The 16,003-nt window shown below is 33.6% G+C and overlaps 1 long non-coding RNA gene across 1 annotated transcript; it reads left to right on the forward strand.

The window, feature by feature from the left end:
* The first annotated feature begins 9,125 nt into the window (after positions 1–9,125).
* On the forward strand, positions 9,126–13,412 carry LOC149794866 (uncharacterized). Its single transcript, XR_016422211.1, has 2 exons — positions 9,126–11,685; positions 12,514–13,412. It is a non-coding gene; the product is annotated as an uncharacterized LOC149794866 (long non-coding RNA).
* Positions 13,413–16,003: the final 2,591 nt, after the last annotated feature.

Here is a 16,003-nt window from a genome sequence, read left to right on the forward strand (position 1 = left end):
ACTATGCAACACTCGTAATTTACCTACCTGAGCGTCAAGCTGGGATACTATTCAAAATTGGACAGTAAACCGTCAGATAGCAGTGCCCTTATCTATCGGCGATAGTATATAGTGAATGAATAGAGTCTGAAAATAGATAGTTGTAAAACAAACAAGCATTTATTGAAGGCACACAATCATACAGTTCATCCATCTTACAGCGAAACGTGGTGGTAAAATGCTTATAATATCGAAGTTTCTGAATAATGAAGAACAGAATAATTACATATCTCATTCAAATATCATGTTTACCTTTATTTTTTAAATTGATTTAATTTCTGCTAAGCTTTCTTCAAACTGCCAAATCTTCTGTTTCGAGAGCAAAAGTGAGCACGGAAAACTCTGTATTGAACATGGCATCATAACACAAAGGGTTGGTCTATTGATGTTACCATCTACAAGAAATACTATATGTACACTCAGACACAAACACGTACAACATTCTCGCGCGTGTGCATCACTCGCTATACCTATACATGAAGTTATATGGTGAAATAATGAAATTACTAATTTGGAATTTTGGAAAACTGAAAATTTTGTAAACGATCTCAACTCCACAAGAAACTATTTGTCCTTGATTTCTAACATTGTACGATGAATTTACACAGAGGAATGTCTTTTTTTCCTTGCCTTGTATATTTAGCTTTCATAATATCATTTATCTTTTTCTTGGATTAATTAATAAAATTTATCAATGCATCCATACACTTGCTTCAATTTAAGAACGACCTTAGAAATGAGAATATACAAGTCTGTACGTTACTCATTGTGTACTCAGCTCCCGCATATAACAGCATCTGACCGTTATGACATGTGAATTCATTTGATATTAAATATAATAACGTTTACTGGGCATGTAATGACATTGCCATTTACGGCTATGAATTATTGTAAAATGTTTCATGCGAAAAGGATTTATAAATAAATATTTTTTCAGCACGCCCTGATTACTAATCCCACTTTTCATGGAGATTGTTAACAGTTCATGTGCCATTTGTATCCGAGCGTGGTTTTGTGTGCAGTGTCTTTTCATGTTATGTGTCGCCACATCCATGGTAGTCGCTCACCTACCCAGCCAAATAGCTAATAGTTTGAATTTCAGTTTCAAGATCACAATACAATTTCCTAGAAGCAAATGTTCTCACAGGGTAATGAATCGTAATGGTTTGGGGTCTAACCTCTGTTATTTCACGACAATGCAATAATTACGAGCAGATTGTCCAAAATACATACCGATTGCTTTTTAACAAATGTATCAATGTATGTTTTCTGCCATCGTTTACAGCATTGATCTGTATATATCATTTTAGCTGCAATTTTAGGAGTTACCACATGGTAGGCTTATTTAGCTATCTCAACTAAACAGTCATAAATTCTTTAATACATATATTAGTTCTATATTAATTTAAACACGTCTTACATATATACTTTTATAGTTGCATCAGATTATCTGAGATGAGAATAATCCGGAAAAAATCCTTTATTCCAGTTTTGAAAGATATCTTCAGACACAATTAAGATATTAGCAGGAAATACTCTTTATCAGTTATTAACCCTGACAGATCTTATCATTTTGTGTGTGATTTCATATAGATTTGCAGACAAAGGCAATTTGACACTTCAAGTTGTCTACATCATCAAATTGTATTGGACATGTGTCCAGAAGTATGTTGTATGCTTGCAATTTCATCGGATATCTGTCCCAAAATGTTTATTCTTGTTTAAGTTGTATTGCGATGATCTGTGACAGTTATGCCAAATAAATAACTGATTCCACGGCATAAACGCAAACATGTATTGCGCTGTTGAAATGTTAAGTATATCAAAACTGATTGCTTAACTTTTGTCCATTGTTGAGAGATTATATGTATTTAAATTATTCATTGGAATTATTCAATGGTCATTCACTTTTTGGATTAAGACATTGTTTTGGAATTACTGTCAACTCACTCAAAGACATTGCGGTACATCATGACACTCAAGACTATTGTAATGCAATAGGAACGTTCTATATATTAAGACTTGTGATAAGAATATAAGATTATTTGGGGTTTAATTCACAATATTATCAATACCTCATGACTTCTTACTTGTGGAGTCAAATTAACTTGTTTATTTAACTTAAAATGTTGAATTCATTACTAATTACTTTTTGTCACCTATATTAAGACCTATAATAGTAACAAAACAAGTGTTGTTTTCCGGGATCTGAATTTCTTTAAAAACTTTTCTAGGATCTTACAAATTGTTTTTATATCTTAAATTCACTCTTTTAGTATTTAAATTGTCCCTAGTAAAGATTTACTTTCATCCTTTTAAGAATTTTAGTGAACAAGCAAGCATTCACAAAGTCGTTTAACGTTTATTTAACTTTGATTTTGCCAATCTTACACAGGATAGGTTAGAGTCTTGAGCTTGCTAGACGTCCATAATTTTCTGAAGCTAAAGGATCTTTAGCAAACCAAACAATAAAATTATTTTGGTCAAATATTGGGTAGAAATTAAAGTGGTATATCATAGTGTTTTGAGTTTGATTGGTATATCTGTCTCTGATTTTGATATGAAATGAAAGGAAACACGGCACACACAAAAACACAGACTGAACTGGAATTAAGAAAGCACCAGCTTCAGAAGAAAATGATGAAAAATCCAAATGCACAAAGAGAGAGAGAGAGAGAGACTAGAAACAATTGCAAAATCCGAGAAAGAAAAATGGAAAAGCAGAGTGAGTGAGAGAGGATATTTAAAAATTGCACATTCAGAGAACGAGGAAGCAAATTCAGATACAGAGACAGACAGACAGACAGAGACAGAGAGACTGAGAGAGATGTGGAAAGCAAATGAAGATGCAGAGTGAAAGAGAAACAAGAAAGGCAAATAAAAAAGTAGATCCAGAGAGAAGAAAGGGCAGTACAATAGAGATTAAAATAATTAGTTCTTGTAGGTCGAGCGATCTTCCCACCTTTACACACAAATGCAGGTTTAGATGTTACCATAAATATTTGGTTAGTGGCTCCTTTCCAGAAACAAATGTAGAAAAATATACCTTATTCAATTTGCGAAAATTGCTCAAAAACCTGAAACAGCTGAGACCATTTAAATATTTTTATTAAAAAAACTACTTCTGTACAAAGTTCGTGACATCTAAACTTAACTGTCGGTACAAAAGAGTGTTCATCATAATGTGTGTGACGACTCTATCTTGCAGAGTTATGATGTGGTTAACGAGGCATATTAAAAACGGTTTTAAGAGTTGTAGGGAAAAAAAGGGCAAGCCCAGGTCAAATTTGAAAGGGAAAAATAACAACAATTTGTTATGTAGGGCTCAGTCAGGAAGGTTGATAAAATTCACGATACCCTCCGCAAGTTCATAAATTAAAGAATTCAAGAATTGCATTTATAGTGCTGTTAATATCACGATCTTGCATATAAATCAATAAATTCTTTGGGTCAATTTTGTAGTCTAATTAACCATTCTAGTCAGAAGGTTCTATCATTTATAGCTAATTCTGCCATCTGTCCCTGGTAAAGTATTAAAGGACACAAACGGTTCTCAGAGCTAATTTGGGATCGGACTTAGTGCCAGGACCCGTAATCAGTGATTATTTGTCAATAGATTGTTTAGAGATGTGTGTATCGTTAATCCACTGGTAACTGACAAGCCTTGCTTTGTGTCCTACTTTTGAAGCTACAAGAGCTACTGCAAAATGATCTCTTGATAATGATGTTAATCAGGAAATTATGCCTTTAGCTGAGACAATGAGTGGTCAATCTTTTGATGAAGTCTTATTTGCCACTGGTATTGATTAGTCTACATGTATTGATCACAGGGATCCGATTTTTACTACTCATTCTATCCTATTATAATCAAGGAGTCAAATGACGAACACTCACTGTCGAAGTCAAAGTGACAGGAAATTCTTAATCTACCTCGCTAGCCCATACAATTCCCTTGGCAGATCATTTAGGAGTCCGTTTGACTTATCGCAAGATCTAGAATCATTTTTCATTGGGCGAAAATTAAAAGCGATGTTTATAAATACTGTATATATTGTTGTATGTATCAAATGGTAGGGAAACCCAATCATAAAATATCTAAGGCTCACCTAAAACCTATTCCCGCATTTGACGAAACAGTCAGTGAAGAATAGCAGATAAAGGGAAGCAAATCTGATAGTTAATTTAGATTAAGTGAGTTTTGCCATGCTTATGTCAAATTTTAGAATAAATTGTTGGACAAGATCAAGATAGATCTGTCGAAGTTAATGTCAAGGCTATGTCTGAATTTCCAGTGATTAGTCAAAGGGCAACTAATGCGAATTTTTTATATGGCTGGATATTATCTGAAATTTTCTTACAATATCTTCATAATTTGCTCGGTTGTGACACATTTGTTGAGTAAAACGTCCCATGTTTCACTGTTCTGACACGTGACAAATTAAAGGCCTAACGTAAAGGTGCATCAGTTCTTCCAGATCCAAATTTCAGTCAATCATTTGTTATGTCCGTTGATGCAAGTGATGTGGGAGTTGGTGGAGTATTGATTCAAGAAGACAAATATGTTGTGGAACATGCAGTGTGCCATTTTCTAACAGAAATCAAAATTGCAACACTTTGACGTGTACGTTAGTTATCTATATCCACAATTATCATATTCTGTGATCACAACCCCCTACTTTCATTATCAAAATGAAACAAGAGATATTTGAGATAAATTTATCTAAGAAAATAAATTACTGACACTAGACACAACCGAGGAAAAGATAATGTAATTGCAGATACACTTTCACGAGTTTAGAAGTTAATAAATTGCTTTATTTTGTGCATATTTTGTGCAGTTAAGTCATTTCAATATCCATAGAATCCGATGATATTCCTTCACTTAAGTCTTCACTAAGTGGGACAGGTACAACTAAATTAATTGCATGTTTAACCTGGCTATCTCTTTCAAAATATTAGTACTCCTATAATTTATTCAGATCTCAGGAGTACTAATATTATTTATCTCATTCATTTTTATCTCAATTTTGTAAGGGCCTTAATATGATGTTGAAGAATGAGAAAGAGAGACAGAACCCCATCATTGACAGACTCAAACGTTCTCTCCAGTTTAGTTCCGTCAAACCAATTTCACTTTCGACTTGAATTTCTCAATGCCAAATTCAAGCATAATAGGCTGGAAAGTTCGAGACCTAAAATTGTACACTTGACCCGATGGGATAGGTTTGGGAAAGTCAAATTGATTTTTTTAAAAAAAACTTTATCAAAGTTTTAATATTCCTCAAAGGAATTGCCTCTGAAAATCTTGTTCACGCACACATAATGGTCAACAGGCATTGGTTACCTGACTTGGTCTTAGGTAAGGACCAAAACAGTCTACCACAATTCCTCTAAATGGTTCGTCAAAGGCAGGAATAGGTTGTAGAATAACCATATGTATTTTCTGATTTTGGTCTTCCTACCATTTGACAAGTATGACAAGATCTACAGTATTTACTTACATCACTTTTGATTTTTGGCCAATAGAAGTGAGTCAGGATCTTGTGGTAAGTTTTATTGATCCATAAATGACCAGCCATAAGAGTTTCATGGGCTAGACTAGGTATTTCTTGTCTGTAAGTTTTTGGAACTACAATTTGAGAGTTCACTGACCATTCGTCATCAGCAGGTACCTCGGCAGGCCCCCAATTTCTCATAAGAATTCAATTGTTAATACAATTACAGACAGGCACTTTACTAGCTTCAGTTTCACTAATGGACCATCAAAACAAATGATAAATCGTTTTCGGTTATCACCCTGACTGGAATAAAGAGAATCAGTCGTTAAAAGAGGATCACTGTGATCAATGCATTCTGATTGATCACAACAAGGAGTGAAGGTGACCTCAACAAAAGCCTGACCAATGCATGTGTCAGCTAAAGGAATACATTCCTTATCAACATGATTCTCTATAGCTTTCTTTGCCATATCCCTGGTAAATGCACAAGCTGCGAATAAATCGGGGAATTCTTTTCAACTAGACCGAATTTCTGATCCAAACAAGGCTTGCCAGTTACAAGTGGATTAACCACAACCTTCTCTCCAGCTAGGTCGTTGCCTAATAATAAATAAATGCCCTCAACGGGTAAAACAGACGCTGTGCCGACCGTCACGGGTCCTGAGATTAAGTCTGATGACAAATTTACGCAATGGAGAGGAACGTTAAGAACGCCGCACTCTACTCCCTGAATAAGAACACTCTCATTGAAAGAAGACCTCTCAGAAAAAGGCAAAATGCCTGACAATAAAAGACTCTGAGAAGCTCCCGCGTCCATTAAAATTTTAATAGGGATAGGATTGGCCAAATCACCCAAGACTGATATAGAACCCTTCGATATGAATGGTTCATAATTCTCAATAATATCAGACTGGGTTGTATTAGACCCAACAAATGTGTTGCTTTTAATACATGACCGTGACCTTGACCTCTTAGAAATAAGAGCATTTGGAATAGGTCTGTCTTGATTCTGGTGCCTAATTTTCAATTTGTAGCAATCGGAACTGACCTGTTCTTTCTTCTTGCAATAGGTACACGTAGGAAGAGACAATGATCTTGAGTCAAGCTTATCCGAAGCTTGATTTTTAAAAGTTGTGCCTGTTTGAGATTTAGAAGGGCTTGAATTAGGCTGAAATACTTATATGCCAGAAGACGGTTGACTGGAAGTCTTATTTACAAAACGAACTTTATGAGCTAAAGAATACTCATCAGCAGCACGGACAGCAGTTTCCAAGGTTTCGATATGAAATTCTTCTAGATAAGTTTTAATGTCACTACGGCACAGTTCTTTAACTCTTCGTGTAATACAATTTGTTCGAGACTTTCATTATCTTGTTCAAGTTTCTTGGCTAAGCATCATCTATAAAAAAACATAATCTTTTTCTCCAGCAAATTCGACATGAGTTTGTCCAGTTTCTTTAATATAACCTAATGTTGTTGGATCAAAACTCAAATTTGAATTTGAAGTAGGAATGTGTTTTTCACTTACCAGCTCAATATCTTTAATTCTAAATTGATATTCCCACTTCTTCATTGCATTTGCTTCTATCTCTCTCTCTCTCTCCCTCTCTCTCTCTCTCTCTCTCTCTCTCTCTCTCTCTCTTAAATAACTGCATTTACATTTGATCTTTTTGTAATTACATTTGTCTTTCTTTCTCTCTTTCTTCCGCTTCTTAATGCATTTGTTTTTATTTCTATAATTCCTATCTCTCTCTCTACTGCTTTTCTAATTGTAACTGCCTTTGTTGTTCTTGTAAATGCATTTGTCTTTCTTTGTCTTCCTTATTTAATTGCATTTGAACCTGTTTTTCTTCTTTTCGTAATAACACTTGTTCTTTTTCTTTTTCAAATTTCATTTGTTCTTTCTCTTTCTCCAGTTCCAATTGCATTTGTTTTTCTTCTTTATCTTTCTGAAGTTCCAGCTTCCTCAACACCAAATCCATCTTGTATTTCAATTCTAATTCCTTTACTTTTATGTCAAATTTTGTTCAGACTTACTGATTAAAACCAAAGCACTTTTATCCAAAACATTCTTTTCTACCACGTACTGGAAGCCTTGACCTCAGAAAAATCATATTTTCGGGCAAGTTGAATTAATTCATCCTTTTTGAAAAGTAGGACTTGAAAGAAAGGTTTCCACTTTTGATAACATTTTAGAAAAAGCTTGCCAATTTCACTCAAGATTTCAAAAGAAAGGGGAATTAAAATTTCAAAAAACAAATCTTTCTGAAATATTTTAGCCGAAATAAAAAAATCCAACTACAAGACCCCAATTATTATGTTACGTATTTTTTCAACAAGCTTTGAAAAATTTAATAAATAATTTATTTCCCTGGAAAAACACTGTCAAAATGAAAAAATAAGAAGTTACGGTTATAGGAATAAAATGGGAGGCTATGACATATACTGTAGTCAATTTTGAGCTGATGTGTACAGTCCTTTGTGAACTACAGAAAACAATATTCCGGTGTTTGAATTCCGAATAAAATTTAAATAAATGTCTTTGTCCAAGAATTCTGTATGAGCACTCAAATATTTTCAGGAAAAAGAAATAATCTTTTAGAATCCAGATAATTTGAATAGAAATTAACATGTAACTCCAAACTGCCACAACAAACACTCTCCGAAGTAAAGTCGGCTACGAACATAAACTACCATGCATTTCTTCATGTCCTGTCCGAAGAATAATCACCTATGAAGCGAAACTACTATTCCCTTTCATGTTCTGGCCGAAGTATAGTCAGGTACGAACCCAAACTACCGTGTATTTTTTATAGTTTTTTTCGGAGAAAAGTCAGCTACCAACTGAACGTACCATATATTATCCGGTTGTTAACTTAGATTTACTGCTCTGATAAAAGGGTGATCCAGATGAAAAAATAGATCCTACAACATGTGGGCAAAGATATAACTGATAATGGACGATTATTCAATAACCTATTCAAATCGTACATATTGTGCCTCCCTCTCTCTCTCTCTCTCTCTCTCTCTGTCTCTCCACAATCAATTGTCATCATCAGTCTCATCATTCCTTTGTTGCTTATACATGCCTCATGTAGTGAGATGGCTAATTTAAGTGCTTAGAACTTTTGCCCAATCCCATTTTATCATATCGTGACTAAAAAAGATGTTTAAAGACATTTATGTCATTTTAACCATACCATATGTTATATATCACACGAGACTGACGTTTTATCAATAAAGTACGCCGAAATCTCTGACAATATGAAATCCCCTTGTCGGTAATATCAATAAACACAAGGAGTGACCACAACCCTTCGCTCGATTCGACTTTTTCTCACCCGTCTTTTATCGCTTCAGAATCGTAAGAAGACTGAAAAACTACACATGCACATTCAAAAGACACTAACGTACCAACGCATATCTCTTAAATGACCATGGCCTGAATCCAATCCGGCGAATTAACCTTTATTTTCACCAGTACGGTCAAAATCCCTTTCTAGCAAAATCGGCTAGACAGAAGTAGCACATTCTACCAGTTTCTACCCTGCAGTAGATATGCTGAATAACACGATGAAAATAATTTTAGAAGATAAAATGTTTATCTTGCTTTGTATTTCAGACTGTATCATTTTAAAATGTTATTTAAATTTCCAGAACAGAAATATGTAGTCAAAGTTTTGACAGCAGAAATAACGGTTGATGATGTCATCAACCGTCATTAATTTCCCTAATATTCAAAGAGAACACAGATTCTGCGCCGTGTTCGGTACAATTATTAGACCCTAACGCATATGTTTATTTATATTACCGATAAGGGGATTTCATATTGTCAGAGATTTCGCCGTACTTTATTGATAAAACGTCAGACTCCTGTGTATATATGTAGGGTCTCATGATGTCACCATTGACGTTGAAACAAATCTAAAATTATTATTCTTGTCGTGCGATAAATCGAATCTTACATTTGTGCACATTTCAGATATAATTTATGAAACATGTCGGATAATTTTAATCTCTTTCCCGCCAAAAGTAATAAAAGATAGGAATTATTCAACTAGTTTTATAACTTTAACTTGACATGACCTTTAACGTGGAATTCTTGATCCTTGGAGATTAACGTAGTACCTCGTTCAAATGTCATCAGCTAAGACGTATAACGTTGTGCTGTATTTGCAGTACAAGATTATCTCATGAACTTTTTATACCACAGAGATTAATACTGTATATTAGTTTTAAAAAGTTATTACTGATATCCAGATAGAAAGCGTTACATTTATTTCTCTAGATGTTCCTGCTATCTTGATTTAAATGTCACATGTCCTCAGTGTAAAAACCTTTTCAAATTAAAAACGACTTTATTTTTTAAATCGCTAGAAATTAGAGAATAGAATTCTACAATTGTACGTAATTTTTTTAAATTATTATTAAATTAGCAAATCATTAGTGATACAACAATATGCATGTTGTAATGAGCTCCATGGAAACACGTTTGTTTGAATCTTATTTCGCTAGAAAAAAAGAGACAAATCGATTGTTTATCCATGCAGGCTTAGATATGTAATTTATTTTATCTAACATTTCACTAAATCTGAGTTCACGATTCACCTCAGTGATGTATTGACCATCCAGAAATTCTTTAAGTCAAGTTGATGAATCAACACGTAATAAATATTGGTCAAATGAAAGATGGATGCGGATTCGAATCCCAGCATAGGGTCAGTTTCGATCAGTTACTATGATGTGTATTTGGGCATTGTGTTTTATTTCCCTCCCTCGGTATGATCTAAACTTAAACATGGTTATGTGCCAAAAAAAACAACCAAGGAAACGAAACTAAATCTAATTTTAGATCAACTAATACCTTCATCTTACAAACAATTTCTCAATGCATATTTTTTGCGGTGAACATTTCGCTAAAAATTAATTTTTACGGATTTATACGTTACTCAATATCTAGTTGAGCTCTCAAAATGGAATTATTCGATACTAAATATATATTTGATATGTATACACGTGTGTGTGTGTGTGTGTGTGTGTGTGTGTGTGTGTGTAATTATCGTACAAAATTATCATGTGAAGTTGATTTATTTGAAATATCAATTCGTCATGTTCTAATCATTACTGTCAAGACAAGGGATGATGTGTTTGAGAATTTTATTTGAAAGGAATAGGAGTTTAATATTTTGGGCCTGGAAATAGTTTTAGGAATTTGAGGCTAGATAGATAGACATGTTGATTTCCCAAGAGCGGCGAATCGTTCCAAATCCAATGTAAACTACATCTATACAATTGGTGTTACATGTATTTACATGTACTTCAAAACATTTTCTATATTCATATCTTTTACATGTACTTACATCTAATTCAACCATTTGATATATCAATAACATTTACATGTACTTACATCTACTGCAAATATTTCCTATGTCAATAGCTTTTACATGTATGTAAATGTTTTAAATATGAACATCATTCTGCATTAAAATAATGTCTGTCCAAAATCTTCGCATATATCTCCACATTAAATATACATGGTTTTATTTATTTATTTATTTTAATTTGTTTTATTCTTGTTGTCACCATCATCATCTCCACACTATTATAAAATCATACTAAGAAATGTAGCTATTGAAAATTCCTCTAAGTTATAACAAGGGAGTTGTGCTAATTAAAGTTACATGGTTTCTAGTAATGTAACTGCATGACAGATTAAGTTACATGGTTTCTAATAATGTAACTGCATGACAGATCTGCCAACCTGCGACTTGTGTAGACCCTGTTCGGCAGTGACACTTATGAAGAGGATATTACATTCGATGGCATTTCGTTTTAAACATTGACTCCACGTTATTTATTTGAGTGAAACGTGGAAAGATTCTTACTCTGTTAAAGTATAAGTCTTCTTATTAATTCGTATATATGGTTGTATACGGTTTTATGAGTCACTTTGGGCACTTACTGTACTTGTACCGCATCCACAACGATGCATCTATATCATTAGATGCTAAATATAGTCACTTCTTAAAATAGAATTTACAGTCTTTCAACGCGGGCTGCTGTCTACTATATAAACGGGACGGCAGCTACAGAAGTTTCAGACCTAAATAATCTTTCATTCTAGCGAGTGTGACGCATCTAACATACGGTGAGTGTTATATACGACAATATATACCTCTAAGTATTTTGATATACAAAAAGGGTTGACATTGAAATTTACGCATGTTAACATTTAAACTCATTCATTCCCGTAATATTAGACGAATTGTCTAGTGTTAATTAGATACTGTTTATTAGTATTGTCAAGTTTTATTAGCATAAAATACCATAATATCGGGCTGGGAGTTTTCTTTTCACATGCTTAAGAACAATTTCTATCTAGCTCTTCTCCCTAAAAATGATTCTATCAACATTTACATTTTAATATGCAGTTAACCGAATTACCTAACTGTGAGGGCATAGGAAGGTGAGAGTCGTCTTAAATTAGTATATATTATATAACATGTTACTTTATTATTAAATCAAAACCTATTGAGTTTTTCACACCGTCAGGCGCAAAGAGTGCTCTGGGGGATTTGGGGGGATCGTAGAGTTTGTTTAGAAGAAGTACCAAGAAAGTGAGAAACCAGGAATATCGTTTTAGAGGAGATGTAAACAAGTAAGCGATGAGACTGTGGGATGGAATCCCTGATAGGGTTCTTTTGTCGAAGGCCCCACAAGGACCTGCATATTAAAACATCATTTTATGTATCTATCTTCAAGTAAATTTACTCTAGGAAACGGGCTCGTTTATTTGGGGGTGGGGGCACGGCTGAATTTCTCGCGCCATCCATCACCCCCACGATTCCTCTCTGCTAAGCACTTTATTTAATAACGAGAAGTATTTTATATTCGTTATTCTTTTCCTATCAATTGAACGCGGGATTAATTTTGTAAGGATATGTGTTTTAAAAGGTTGTTATTTTTTTTTTTTTAGGTTTTCAAGAGAAGAAAATGGAAGTGAAACAAATTATCATGTTCTGTATCATGATGATGGTGCTCGTCGTCGGCGCAAGACCAAGTGTCGACGTGAGAATGCAATGTGTTTTTTTGCCGAGACAAGGACGGTGTGTTCCTGTCGTATTGCGCAAAGAAATTAGTTTCTCCTGGGGTCAGATGATTAAACTTTGCTCAGAAACACATGTGATTTGTTTGCACGGAACATGTGACTGCATTGGAAGACTATTTATATAGGAAAGAAAAATTTGGATAAAGCAATGTAGGGCCAAATGAAGAGCTTTCCTGCCCATGGAATTCTAACGACCAGATTTTACAGCATAACCTTCCTCCGGAATAACTTATTCGTGAATCAAGTTTTGAATTTGGTTTGGCAATGTTGGAAGTATTAACGTGGAAAGGTTGGACTTAAAAATGACTTCATACCAAGATGGGCAGACACAATATTGACAGGACAGGTTATGTCGGGACCATATTCAGCGATATACCCAACCTTACAAATGACAAACTTTGGAGTGACACCAACAATAGCACGAGAGAGTATTGTATACTATTCCTTCTAGGATTGTCATTATCTTGTGGATTGTGGGCAAGACTGTATAAATAGTTTATAATCACGTATAGCATTAAATATATTCCTCAGAAGAGTGTGTCAGTATATAATAACATGAAACTTTTATTAATGATTGATATTGAATATTATTTATTGTGTACATTATAGTTAAGCTTATTCTATGTATTGATACCCATTTCATGTGTGAATGACGATTTAAGGGCATTATTGTGTACATTACAGATAACAGTGTTGTGAGAAAAGGCATATGTATTTATATTTAAATACTTCAGAGTCTAATAAAATAAATTTTATATTTTTTAAAATTCTTGCATCTTTCATATTTTTATATAAGTTTTCTTCCGTTCAGAAGTTTCCATACAACATTTGATCTAACAATGATCCCCATTTTTCAAACTGTCAAATATTTTACTTTCTCATCGACTTGTTTGTGAAATTTTTACTGCCTAAGGATTTAAGGATTACTGACAACACGATTCCAGCAACCAAACCCCGCCATTTAACAATTTCCAGACAATGCCCTACCCACTCATCAACCCATACAATATCATTATAGACACATTGCATTAACATTTTTAATAGACAATGCCGATACATATATATATATATATATATATATATATATATATATATATATATATATATATATATATATATATATATATTAGATAAGATTAAAGTTTTAATGACAAAAACCTAACAGGGGAGTAGGTGAAAGATGAAAATAAAGAAAAGAAGTTAAAATGAGAAATTGTCAATTAAAATATGTCTCACATCTTGTGTAAAGTTGAGCAAAGAGGGAGAAGGAGAAAGAAGCATTGCATTAACATCCTCTCAGTCGGGGTATTTCTATTTAGCTGAAAGTCCATACATATCCAAACAGTATTTTCAATAATTATTACTGTTTAGAATTGTGTAACTGTTCATTAAACGCTTTATAAAATGTAGTTCTTGTTACGTTCTCACTATTTATTCAACAGTTCTCCACGCACAACATCATTTGGTGTTCACATTTTACGTTCATAAGTATTTTCTCAATTGCATTAATGTTATGAAATCCCTAAACTCTCGAAGCATATGAAAGGATTGGAAAATGAACTGACCCAATACATTTTTTTTTATTTCGGTGTGAAATTAATTTTCAGGTGTAAAATCAAGGCATTAAGTTCCTTTATTCCATTACCTGAACTTCATTATTCCTGTTACACATATGTGTCCTAATTCACACGCGAAACATCCTACACGAACGAGATCGCCAGTGATAACTATATACATAATGATTGTGTTACTTATATCTTGCCTTTTACAAGTGAATCAGCCTACATGAAAAACATCAATTGTGACAACACGATAAGAAGTGAACAGAGAGAAGACCCAGAGATAATAATCCACAATACAATTTAAGTTTACAATATTTACACCAGTAACAAGATACTTTAATACTTTGTAAAATTTGGGCATATTATTCACAGACACACGTGAATATAATACAAGTTAAAAATCTTATTATTATTCACAGACACACGTGAATACAAGTTAAAAATCGTATTATTATTCACAGACACACTTGAATGCAAGTTAAAAATCTTATTATTCACAGACACTTGAATACAAGTTAAAGGTGTTCATAGCATTCATAGACACACATGAATACAGGTTAAAGGTGTTCATATTATTCACAGACTCACATGAATACAAGTTAAAAGTGTTCGTATTATTCCCAATCACACGTGAATACAAGTTAAAATTTTTCATATTATTCACAGACACACGTGAATACAAGTTAAAAATTGGCATATTGTTCATAGACACACGTGAATGTAAGTTAGAGATGTTCATTTATTCACAGACACACATGAATGCAAGTTAAAAGTGTTCATATTATTCACAGACACACGTGAATACAAGTTAAAATTGGGCATATTATTAACAGACACACGTGAATACAAGTTACAATTGGGCATATTATTAACAGACACACGTGAATACAATTTAAAATTAAATGGAAGACTTAATAACAATGAAAGAGGAAATATTAGAGTTGCATAGTAGAACTGTTACTTTATTGCAAATATGATCGTCAGGTCCGTATGAGCCATTGGTTGTACGAAAGCAAATGGATGATTCTGCGATACAAACTCCAAATATAGTGATAGCTGCTATATCACAAAACTGTGTCATGAGCACGTTATCATCACCCGCCAAATGAAGATTCACACGCACACATTATATATAATGACTCGGTGTACTGTACATACAGTGTAGTGCGGTTTCATCTTTTTTGATTGGTCTAAATACGCCCATGATATCTTCACGCAGTATTTTCATAACTGATTGGCTGCGATCTTGAGAACTTTTCTTGCTCCGCTTTCTGAAGTCAATATATTGTTGTTGCCAACAATACAGCAGTCGTCTTTCAAACTGGTAGCCTAAAAGATCATGGGAAAGGTCTCCTCTCTTTTGCACAAAAATGCAGCGCAGTTCTTCCTCAAAGACATTTCGATAAGGACAATATTTGGATTCCTAACAAGCTGTAAGAAACGTATCATCCATGTAAGAAAGAAATTATTCGACGTTTAACGTCGTTCTGTTGTTGCAGTATAAAACTAAATCATACAGATTTATTAAGTATATAAGTTTTAAAGGTGCTTCTAGAATTATTTCTTTCATATGTTCACAAAAGGTTTTTATTAATTTTTTTCCATAGAAAAAGAAAAGAAAAATAAATGAAAATTCGATTACTTACAGATTCATGAAAATTCGATTACTTACACAGTCAACTCTAGATGCGTGATTCGCTTCTTCCAGCATTTCCCGAAATCTGAGTTCGCCGTTTGCGATATTTACAAAAGTGAGATATTGGCGATCCAGAAATTCTTCAAGTCTAACCGATTTA

Source organism: Sinohyriopsis cumingii, chromosome 7 (assembly GCF_028554795.1).
Source record: "Sinohyriopsis cumingii isolate HCF-2022 chromosome 7, ASM2855479v2, whole genome shotgun sequence".
Classification (NCBI taxonomy): domain Eukaryota; kingdom Metazoa; phylum Mollusca; class Bivalvia; order Unionida; family Unionidae; genus Sinohyriopsis; species Sinohyriopsis cumingii.